We start from the raw sequence: 12,008 nt of genomic DNA on the forward strand, positions 1-12,008 counted from the left end.
GGAAATCCATGAAGAGTATCTGTGGAAATGAGGGTCAGGATATCAAGGGTAGGGAACAAAATTCATTTTAAGGCACTCCTCTCTTGTTTGTTCTTGCTTGGCTTCCTTTCTGCTGACAGTTGTCCATCTAAGGGGGCAATCTAGGTGGTGAATTTGCTTTTCTAACCATGAGGGCCCCTTGCTGGCAGGTTTCCTTACTGTAACCCATCTGTGACAAGCTGTCTTCAGAGACCAAGGATTGGGGATAAAATTGCAGATGGTGTCTATCTCTATCTTCAGGTAATTCACCATCTTTCAGTCTTGAGTTATCCATTTGTAAAAGCAAAAATTAACTTTACTCAAGGGACATAAAAAGCTTTCATTTGTATGTAAAGTCCCTGGAAAGACTTGAATGAAAGGAGCTTGGTAACTTTTTGATATTGTATATCTTACCTGCAGCTGCTGATGGAACACCTGTTAATAGCAGTCTGCTAATGTTTTGCAATACTGACACACTTAATGCAATTGCATTCCTGGCATGCAGAAGCAGTTGGCCTAAAACCCACATTTTATAAGATTAGTTTACCTTTGGCATGTGGTTTCATTAGCTACCCGTATCAGCAATGAGTTCTGGAACAACCCACCTGAGGATCCCCGACTTCTGGGACTGCAGTGTAATAAATAAGCTTTTAAATATAATCAATTTGTTCAAATCTCCATGTGACCTTGATCAAAGTCTATTCAGGATATTTAAGGTAGTAGGTAGCCAATACACATTTATCTATATCAGTAATCTGAAATATTCTAATAATAATTGTGTGAAGTAAATGCTCAATAAGTATAACTAATTGATTATTATGAGACAAACACTGTCCTAAGCACAGGAATCAGTGCAGTATAAGCAGAACGGGCAAAGTGTCCATTCTACAAGACGCTATACCACCCTTTTTTAGCACCAGGGAAGAATGAGGATAATATCAAACTATTGTCTTCAAGCTATGCTGGGGGCTTCTAGGGAAGAGGATTCAAAAGTCAATGCCACTGAATTAAATTTCTACTAGCCAGTGCAGGGCACTATGTAGAGCCCTCAGGAGTGTGAGATCAAAGGCTGCTGCCTTTCTCCCCTGTTTCCACACCTTTTCTTTCTTCATTTTTACCTGCTTCCTCCCCAGTTGTTTTCCCTCAGAATCCTTGCATCCTAGAACTGGAGGCAGGTGAATGCCTACATTATCCAGGACAGATGGTTTTCTAATAAGAACTTGCAGCAGCTGAGATTTCATAATCTCCCTCAGTAGACTGCATTAGAGATCTATCACCTGGACAGTCAAGACAGTTTCCTATGTTCTAACTCAACTCTCTCTCTTCCTGCAAATTAAATTCATTTCCTGTTTGGTTGTCTATGACCATGGGGTCAGGCATCTTCTCACCAAAGCCCTTCATTTATTAGAAGACTTCATTAGAAGACTTCAATCCCTAGCCTTCTCTTCCTTAGACTTCATTTACCTTGCTTTCTCTATCTGTTCTAGGAATGATTATGATTCATCACTCATCTCTGGGCTTTTTTTAGTTTTCCATCTGCCTTTCCAACATGCAGTAGCCAAAATTTGACCCAATAAAGTACTCATTCACTACTTTCACTACTCATTCACCCACCCTCTACTTCCTCCCATCTCCATCTACTCTCCTAACCAATCTCTGGCTCTTTTGAACTACCCAAGATCTCCAGGTCTGTTGGCAATCAGTGGTATTTCTTGAGTGCTTACTCTATCTGGAGCACTGTACTAAGCACTTGGGAGAGAGTAAGACAGAACAAGTACACATTATCCTTGGCCTCAAGGAACCTACACTCTAGTGAGAAGTTTATATTCTATCAGGGTCTTCCCATTTTAATAATTCTCTATTTTTCAGGAGCCCAGTGTAGAAAAGGGACTGTGTCCACTCTGATTATCTTGTGTCTACCCCAGGGCTTAGTACAGTGCTTGGCACTTAACAAAAACACAACTATTATTATTCCTTTTATCCATCATTTCTTACCAATGTATTTCTCTTCATCTCTACTTGAACATTCTGTTTTGCTATAAGGTATCTTTTCATTGCCCAATTTGGTTATGACATAATGTATGAGTTAGGGAACAAGAGTTGTAATGACTGGGTATATGCCTGTGTGCTAAGTGAGTATATATGTATATTTGTGAGTGTAGGTGTGTATTGTGGCTGATGAGGTTATTTATTTTTCTCTTATGGTAGGGGGAGTGGGCTAAGAAGGGGGTGGAATCCTTACAGTGTGGTACTGGTGGGGGTGCCTCAAGCTGATTACTGGCTAATTAATCTTGTTTCTGAGATAAATGCTTAGGGGAAGAGGAATTAAGAGAGATGAGAGTAGCAACAGGAACCAGGGCCCTGACTGAAGACATTCCCCTGCTTTCCTCAAGCTACTTTGATTTGTGAGTTCTAGTTTCCTCTAACACCAACGGCAGTGGTGATTCTCGGTTCCAGCACAACTCTTCATCATTCTTTGACTACAGCATGCCTCTAGCTGGGCTTTCTGAAAATTCTTCTGAAATTGGTGATCCGTAACTCTAGCCTCTTCACAATATGTCTGCAGTATTGGGCTGCTGCTTATGTGAGCCTGGTCCCTCCTTTAGCATGATGATATTGTGGTGGCATGGTAATAAGCGAAATTCAGCTGTACGAGCAGGCAAATGTCAATCAGTCACACATTTATTGAGCACTTACTGTGTGCAGAGCACTGCACTAAGTGCTTGTGAGAGTACAATATAACAATATTACGGACATCATCCCTGCCCACACTTATCCACCAGTGTAGCACAACACTGAAACAGAGAAAGGGGAAAGAAGGAAGCATCACCGAATCTGCCTGCTTTTAAGACAGAATTTAGTCATTTTAGGGAAGGGATTCAAATTATTCTCCAAACATCCAAGAAGGTGAGGAAGGTGACTTCAAGAGGGTGGACTCTCTAGGGTTTCGAAAAGTCTGAAAGATGGATGAGGAGACTCCCTGGATAAAGGGAGGCTTTGAGAGACTATGAAAATGAAGATGTATCTGGCTGAGAGGCGGGGGAGAGAGAACAGGAACACTGAAGGTTCAGGAAGGGTTTGACAATAGCTCAAGAAGCCAAGACGGAAGAACAAAGCATCTAAGGGGACCAGTGGAAGCTAAATAGAGGAAATAAAAAAATAAAAAGCCCTTGTGAGGGGTAGAACAAGATGGGGGAGAAAGCTAAGAATATAAGTCTCTTTTATCCCTATATAAAAAAAAAAGATTTCTTTACAGGTTCAGAAAATACATGCTTCATATGTTAAAAAGGTTTTCTTAAATAGAATTCAGTGATCAACAGAAGTTGGAACCGATTTGAATGAAAAAAGAATCTTCTTTGAAAAAGATGAAGGAGACAAGTACAGTGAGAGAAGAAAGCTCTGTAAATAAAATAGCAGCCCATCAAAGGTCCTTGAAAGCTGCAACAGCACACTTGTAGTGATTACTACAAGGGCCAGGCAGCTGTATCCTCTTTACTAACAAATTATGAACGGGGGTGTGAGATGATTAAACTCACTGCTTTAAGGCAGAAAAATAGAAAGTTCACCATAGCCACCTTCCTTTTTCATCATGTTACTGATCTTGCTTCAGAGGGGCATTTTCAGGATGGAGAAGCAATGTAGTCTAGTGGATAGAGCACAGACCAGAGTCAAAAGGTTGTGGGTTCTACTCCCAGCTCTGCCACTTGTCTACTGTGTGACCTTGAGTAGATCACTTAACTTCTTTATGCCTCGGTTAGCTCCTCTGTAAAATGGGGATTAAGACTGTGAGTCCCTCGTGGGACAAGGACTGTGCCTAACCTGAGTAGCTTGTATCTACCCCAGTACTTTATACATTGCCTGGTATGTAGTAAGCACTTAACAAATATCATTAAAAATTTAAATTACATTAAACAAAACAAAAACAAGGTATATGTGAATTGTTTTACCTAAAACTTCTTGAGGGCAGAGATCATGCTTATTAATTCTTGCTACACTCCCGAAGATTAGAATGCTCTGCCTAAATACTATTGATTGATTGAAACAAGGCCATGTTATAAGAGGACATTTGTACATTATGGTTAGTCATTCTCTTTTCAATGTGAAGAAGCATTTTTCTGGATGATTTTGTTAGGTTTTTTTTGGGGGGGGGGTGGGCGGGGAGGGTTTGAGTAGGAGGGAGCTACTTCAGCAAACTCTTCACTGCCTTTTGCCTTGAATTAATCTACCAAAAGTATGCAGTTGTGACAGAAGCTCACTTCATTCCCATAAGAAAATCTTTTTGTGCTTAGGCTGCACATTATTGTGGCCTCTACTCATCACTGACTAGCCAAAGAAATTGGGGTGAAATCTCTCACGATAGGGATGAAATAAGCCAACATTATTAATCTACAACAATCACCATCCACTTTTATTCTGCAGTGTTTATCTATCTCAAGATCCGGCATTCCTGGCAGTAGCGGCCAAGTTAAAGCCCAGCTGCAGAAATAAATGATTACTGTAAAATTGTCACATACGCGCATTCACTTTGAATAGAGCATTATTCATATTTTACAACACGCCATCCTTATTTTTCCCAGGGGGGCTATACTTGTTCCATTCTGTTTTTGCTGTGTTTGCCTCTCACCTCAGCTCTTTATTAACTGTTCCTGGTAGCTCATGATATTCATTCAACATTTCTCTTCATACACTGCTTATATACAGTATCTGAGGTAAAACCAGACTACAAATGAGTGGGGAAAATGGTCTTTATTCTTTTCCAGTCTCCCTTGGCCTAATTAAATGTTGGTATTTTTTTAAGCGCTTACTACGTGCTGAGCACTGCTCTAAATGCTGGGGTAGATACAGGGTAATCAGGTTGTACCACGTGAGGCTCACAGTATTAATCCCCATTTTACAAAGGAGGTCACTGAGGCACCAAGAAGTTAAATGACTTGCCCAGTCACACAGTTGACAGGCGGTGGAGCCCAGATTAAAATCCATGACCTCTGACTCTTAAACCTGGGCTCTTTCCACTGAGTCACGTTGTTCCCCCCCTCCCACCCTCTGCTCTTCCCCCTTCCCTTCCCCTCTCCTCAGCATTATTCTCATTTGTATATATTATTTACTATCCTATTTATTTTGTTAATGAGGGGTATATCTCCTGGATTCTATTTATCTTGATGATGATGTCTTGTTTTGCTTTGCTGTCTGTCTCCCCCATTTAAACTATGAGCCCATCATTGGGCAGAGATTGTCTCTCTCTGTTGCCGAATTGTACATTCCAAGCACTTAGTCCAGTGCTCTGCACATAGTAAAGTGCTCAATAAATACTATTAAATGAATGAATGAATGCATGAATAATGAAATAACAGTCAAGAAATCTAGAAGAAAGATGTCGGGTTCTTGCCCCAAAGAGTAACCAAATGTATTCCCTGTGCTTGGGGATGGGGGAAGGACAGGAAAGGGAGGAAAGGGACCATGACTTTCTGTGTCTGTTATCTTATAAACTTAAAATTCCTTCCCAATGATTTTTCCTGTAGGACTACTGCCAAACAGTAGGCAAAAATCCCAAATAATCCACTTTATCTGGCAATCTTTAAGGGTTGTGAAACTTAGTCTGCTTTTACAAGAACTTTATATATATACATATATATGTGTATATATACATATATATGTATATATAGTGTTAGGTGCATGCATATATTAATAGATACGTGTATACACATGTCATTCCTCTATCAGACAGTGGTTGCCCTTGTAGAACCTGCATTAAGGAAAACTCACATAGTAGTCAGATGTCAGATATCCTTTGCATGTGCATCACTCTTTCTTCTGACAGCCCATCTTCATGCTAAATCCAGAAAGATGGGCACTCTTAGGAGAACATTCCCTAACTCTGCTGTGCTGCTGAGTTCAAAACTTACAGCGAAAAGATACATGGCAGAACTTAGTGTATGTGTTATCTATGGTTCTGGCTCAAAAATGACATCATGATGTTGGGCTGTTTGTCCATGTCCCCAAGCAGGGCTAAGGCTGATGTGTGGCATGTACATGTAAAGATTACTTTATGTTCCAATTTGAAATTTGTGATCCACAGTTATTGGCACTCTTTCTTTCTCGCTGTTCCAAATATACAAAGCTTCTGTGGTAAAATGATTATCTCATTTCTAATTGCAGCGCACTAGATTGGTCTGTCATTTGCATCCATCACTATTCTACAACTGTAGAGATTTTGCCTCACTGGGTCTTGAAAATGTTTCTTCTGTCCACCTTATGGACTGCTGGCAAATTTTCATCCAGGAACCAGAAAGTTTTGATGCTAACAAGAGTTATATAATTCAAAGACATAATAGTATATCACTGCCTATATTTGGCATCCATCTTATGCATCAGGAGAAAGCAACATTAAATCTGGCTTCAGATCAATTCATAAAATATTCAGGCCCACAGAATTTTTTCCAACCCACCCAATTTTTACTACCCCCCTTTCCACAACTAATAATGTATCTGCTAGTGATGTGTTCAGCGTGGTAGCATTTTCAAGCTCTGGGCTTGTGGGTTCCTATTAATTTTCATATATGTGACATCCATTTTTTCCTTGTATTACAAAATACAGCAATAAAGGGGGTCTGTAACACCAGCAAGAAATCCCTTTTGTAGGAAAAGGATAAGAAAAATCTACAGAGGAAATCTATACCACATATGTAAATTTTCAAAAAGCAGAAAACAATAAAGCAGTTTTGCCTCAGTGGAAAAGTTTTTGCATGCCTTTTCCTTCAAAAATATTGTCCACTGCCAAATAATCCTACATTATAATCTGTATCTACCACTAAATACAAGGGACATTAATCATTTTTTGGTTCCACAGATCTAAACTACAGCAGTACTGATTTGGAGAGACAAAGAGAAACAAAGCAGTTAAACAGCTTGGTGTTAGTCATTCCAATAAGCTTGTACTTGTTGATTCAGAACCCTACTTGGGGAGCAAAAGCAAATGAAAGTCGAAGCCAATTTCGCTCTGCCTTCTTGCTACTAAAATAAACAAACCAGGAAGGTTTCAATGAGAACAGCAAGAATACCAAAAAGAGAGCCAAGCAGTTCGTTTGACACACTATTTCAGGCCAGCCTTCAAAGAGGGACCCTGAGAGGGGCAAAAAACAAGCCAAGATGAAAGGCATCAGCAGACCCACAAATTAGCAAAGTAGATAGAGAAGACAATGAAGATACAGTGCTTCTCTATGGATGTCTTTCACTGGGAACCAGTCCAAGGAGTCTAATACCACAAACAGCAGGAAGAGAAGAGCAAAAGGAAGTAACAGAACAAGTTGCTTGGAGTGAGGTGCCGGGGACATGAAGTGTAGTTTGTAGCAGTGTGTTCAGCGTTTCCCTTTTGCATATGCTAAGTTTCTAATTATGTGGTCATTTGAGCTACAGTCTCTCTCTCTCTTTCTCTCTCTTATGGTAAGCATGGCTCATCTCCCTGCCTCAAACATACACAAAGTTTGAGCAAGACAAATCTCATATAATCTCAAACCTTGCGTTAACTCTGAGGGGGAAGGGGCAGGGGGTGAAACCATCTTCCTAAATATTATAAAGAGGGTTGAAAGGAAGATACAAGTCCGGTTTTCTGCTTCCATTTGTTGGTTTTAAAGAAAGTCTCTTGAAATTCTGACCCGACTTCCTTCATATCAGCTGTGATTTGCTGGAAGAGACGTATTCCATTGTCTCTGGCTCCCCTCTCCAGCGAGATACAAAGCGCAGCAGGGGAGGGTGTAGCAGCGGAAGGCCCAGACCCCGAGGGATTCACACAACGAGTGGGAGTTTTTAGGAAGGCCAGCATCTGCTGATCTCAGAGAACAAGCAAGCCAAAACTGAACAAGGATCTCGTGAAGTTCACTTGGGCCAGTGCCACAAGAGGCCTCCTAGAAAGGCAGGATTGAGCCGAAAGGCTGACCGCAAACCAGCCAGTCAGGTGAACTTCTTCTGAGAGTCCAAAAATGTGTGTCAGAGATCCAGAGCTCTATTAAGGGGCCACCTTTCTTCCTCTTGAAAATAAGCTGTTAGACTGAACAATTGCAGTACACGGGCTCACACTGTAGTCAATACGGTATTTGTTATTAGTCTAGAAGCTGTTTCTGAAAGTGCTGGAGAAAAATGGAATCTGCTTAAAATAACAGGTCATATGCAGGACTAATAAATACTATGTATTATTTGAAAGCTTCACCCCGGTGGAGCCCAGACTGTTCAAGCATTTGGTGTATATGACCAGATATATTTTACACATGTGCACAATAAATTTTATCTTTTCCATAGCAAGCAAGTATGTGTGTGTGGGAGGGGAGATCCTCAAATAAGGGAGCTGCTCAAATACTTTAAGGTCACTATTCATATACCCTGATCTCCTGTGCAAATTGTCACAGGGGAGTAGATACAATGAACCATTTTGATAAAAATTTGTTAGGGATAGGAGGTTTTTAACTCTAGTAGGTTATTTTACTAGATTTTGGAGAAGGGAAAGGTTACTTAAGACCCTTTGCCTGGAATTTTTAAGGCAGTGGGAGGAGGTAGTGTGGCTTAGTGTAATAAACAATGGACTGAACATTAGGGGATCCAGGTTCTAGTCCCAGCTAATCACTGTGTGACCTTATGAGCCCTGTGTCCGACTGGATCAATCACCCATGATGCTAAGCAAATAATAAGTACTTAGTAAATGCCATTATTTTTATTCTTTTTTTAATGAATGGGAGATTTATAACATATTCATCAAGCCAAAGACTTTTCAGATATTAGCTAGGTAAATGTCCCCAGTATGCCACCCAGGATGGTGAAGGGAAGAAAGAGAAGGAAAGATCATTATCCTCATTGTCTTGATTTTCCCATAATATTTGTGTGGGAGGAGGAAGCCACAAATTTATGGAAGGAGCTCGATGCCACAGCCGGAGGCTTGACTCCTTCACTCCTTCATGATTGAGGCCAGCTAAATACTGGTGGAGGAATGGACAGAGAGTGTGTCTCTTAGATTGTTGTATTGTACTCTCCCAAGAGCTTAGTACAGTGATCTGCACACAGTAAGTGCTAAATAAATACAATTGACTGACTGATTGGTCAAGACTCTTTTCCCTTTTGCCTTTTCAAGCCTCTTTTCCAGCCACCTCAACCCTTTATACCACCCAGGTCCTCCCTGACACACAGACTCACAGAAACACTCCCAAAGCAGAGAGAATCAGAATCTGGTTATCAAACAAGCTGTCCAGACTGAAAGCCACAATCAATATCAATAGATTGAACTGGCTGTTTGTAGAACCCTGTTCCCAGTGTCTGGAGAACATTCAGAAAAAGTATAAGATTTGATCTCGGCTCTCTTGAAGCTGAGTATTATAATAATTGTGGTATTTGTTAGTCACTTGCTATGTGCCAATGCCATTCTAAGTGTTGGTGTGGATACAATACAACCAGATCAGACTCAGTCTCTGTCCCAACCTGGGGCTCACAATCAATGAGGGAGATAGAATAAGTGTCGATTCACCATTTTTCAGAAGAGGAAACTGAGGCAAAGACAAGTCAAGTGACTTGCCTAAGGTCACATAACAGACAAGTCGAGGTCCTGTGCTCTTTCCACTAAGCCACACTGCTTTCTAGTGGGGAGGTAATGCAATGTGATTGGGGAAGACAAGGACACATCAATTGGTGAAAATTAAGTATTTCCAAAGAACAGAATGAGTACAAATGATAAACACAGGTGGATAAATAAATCACTAACAAGTAAACAGACGTATAGGAATGCTGAGTGGCAGGGGCAAAGGAGAGACAGGAAGCCTGGAGGATTAATCAGAACATTCCTCCTGGAAGGGGTAGTCATTTAGAAGAGCTCTGAAAGAAGAGAGGAATATAGTTAGAGCAAGGTAAGAGGAGAGGACACTTGAGGCAGGATCCAGGAGATCTAATTTTCTAGAAACCAGAATCAGAAATCAGCAAGCCCGTGGTGGGTTGACAGTGGTGTCATTTCAAATCTGTTATCTTTCTGATATTGTACTCTGCAGTGAAAAGAGAAGCAGCGTGGCTTAGTGGGAAGAGCACGGGCTTGGGAGTAAGAGGTCATGAGTTCTAATCCCAGCTCTGCCACTTGTCAGCTGTGTGACTTTGAGAAAGTCACTTAACTTCTCTGTCTCAGCACATCTGTAAAATGGGGATTAAGACTGTGAACCCCACGTGGGACAACCTGATAATCTTGTATCCATCTCAGTGCTTAGAGCAGTGCTTGGCACACAGTAAGTGCTTAACAAATACCATCATTATTATTCTTCTAGATTGTGAGCCTTTTGTTGGGTAGGGATTTTCTCCATTTGTTGCCGAACTGTACTTTCCAGTGCTTAGTAGGATGCTCTGCACACAGTAAGTGCTCAATAAATACGACTAAATGAACTCCCTGCCACTGCAGATGCTGCCGCATATGACTGCCTGCTTTATTCCCCAAACCACTCTGTGCCATGACTTCATCCCAATCAGCTCTTAGGGCCTCAGTACTCCAGGTCAGTGCTCATCCCTGTTAGGCTTCCCTTGTCCTGTCACTGAGGCAATTCCAATCCTCACCCTGCTGGGTACGTCTCTGATGGTAAATACATCAGTCTCTGCTGGTATAAACCTAAGAGGCCAAGAGTCTCTGCCGGTGCCTGACCAAGTGGACAAACATGTCTGCCCTTCTGTGCTTGACTAAGTGACACTATCTATGCAGATGGGTCTACCTGTCTGCATATCTGACTGAGTGGCTTTGTGGGATTCTCTGTCAGTTTGACTCATTTGACAGGGTGAGAGAGGGCCTGACTGAATAATTGGGGAGGAAGGGAAACCTGAAAAGAGGGAGAAGAATGGAGACCCTGGAGTTGAGGAATATGGTGGGAGGGCACACCGGAGGTGGGGAGTTGACTTTAGTGCATCACTCAGTTCAGTGCCTGGCCCATAGAAAGCACTTAACAAATACCGTTAAATAAAGTACAGGAGGGCTGACTGGGAGAAGTACATATCCTAGGGAGAGGCAGAATATGTTCTCCCCCTGCTTAGATTGTGAGCCCTAATGGGATAGGGATATCTGATTAACTTGTATCTATACCAGTGCTGAGAACAGTGCTTGACACATAGTTACTTGCATTACAATTATTATTATCATCATCATTCCACTTTTCTTCACTTCTCTGGGCCTCAGTTACCTCATCTGTAAAATGAGGATGAAGAGTGTGAACCCCATGTGGAACAGGAACTATGTCCAAACTGATTACTTTTTATCTACCCCAGTTCTTAGAACATTGCTTGGCACATAGAAAACACTTAAGTATCATAATTATTACTTTTATTTCTGCTAGTACCATAATCAACATACAAAATTGTTTTACCAAAGCATATTTAATTTATGTACAATTTAGTATTCATCTGAGTGGAAGAGGAAATTTTCTAGGTGTCAAAATAATGAAAACAAGAAGTACCCAAGTGAGGACTTGCTAACACTACCATTCACATTAGAAGGATCTAGGTGCTACATCAGGCTATCTAAAATGTAGAAAATAAATGCCAGTGCTATCTTTTCCAAAGCTATTCTCATCAGGCTCTCTGCATTAGTGCACTCTGAGTGCCTAATTTGGTTCCATTATTGTAGATTCTCAGGAAGTGTTTCAAATATTTCAGTATTTGTTCCCCAAAACAAACATCACCTTTCAGCTATTTTATGGCTACAAGAGTGGTGGGAGTCCTTAAAATTAGAGAAGCTGCTAAAGGCAACACAAAAGTCAATTTCTCGGGACTGAATATCAGTCTGTCATTCTGAGCCTCTCTAGGGTGGCAGGAAGATCATTTAGTGTCTGAATAAGTAACTCAAATTGTCTATCCATCGCCATCTTACTGAGTGGAAACATATGGGATTCTAAACGAAAAAAAACCAATACAGACACAAACTTGACTGTCTCACAAGAATTTACCATGAAACTAGAAGTCAAAAATCCACCTTCCTGGAGACCAAGATC

The 12,008-nt window shown here is 41.0% G+C and overlaps 1 protein-coding gene across 1 annotated transcript in view; it reads left to right on the forward strand.

Annotated features, from left to right (window-relative positions):
* TWIST2 (twist family bHLH transcription factor 2) overlaps positions 1 to 12,008 on the forward strand; it is a 76,771-nt gene that overhangs the window by 20,341 nt on the left and 44,422 nt on the right. The window lies entirely within an intron of this gene.

The sequence above is a fragment of the Ornithorhynchus anatinus genome, chromosome 7 (genome assembly GCF_004115215.2).
Source record: "Ornithorhynchus anatinus isolate Pmale09 chromosome 7, mOrnAna1.pri.v4, whole genome shotgun sequence".
In the NCBI taxonomy this organism is placed as follows: Eukaryota; Metazoa; Chordata; class Mammalia; order Monotremata; family Ornithorhynchidae; genus Ornithorhynchus; species Ornithorhynchus anatinus.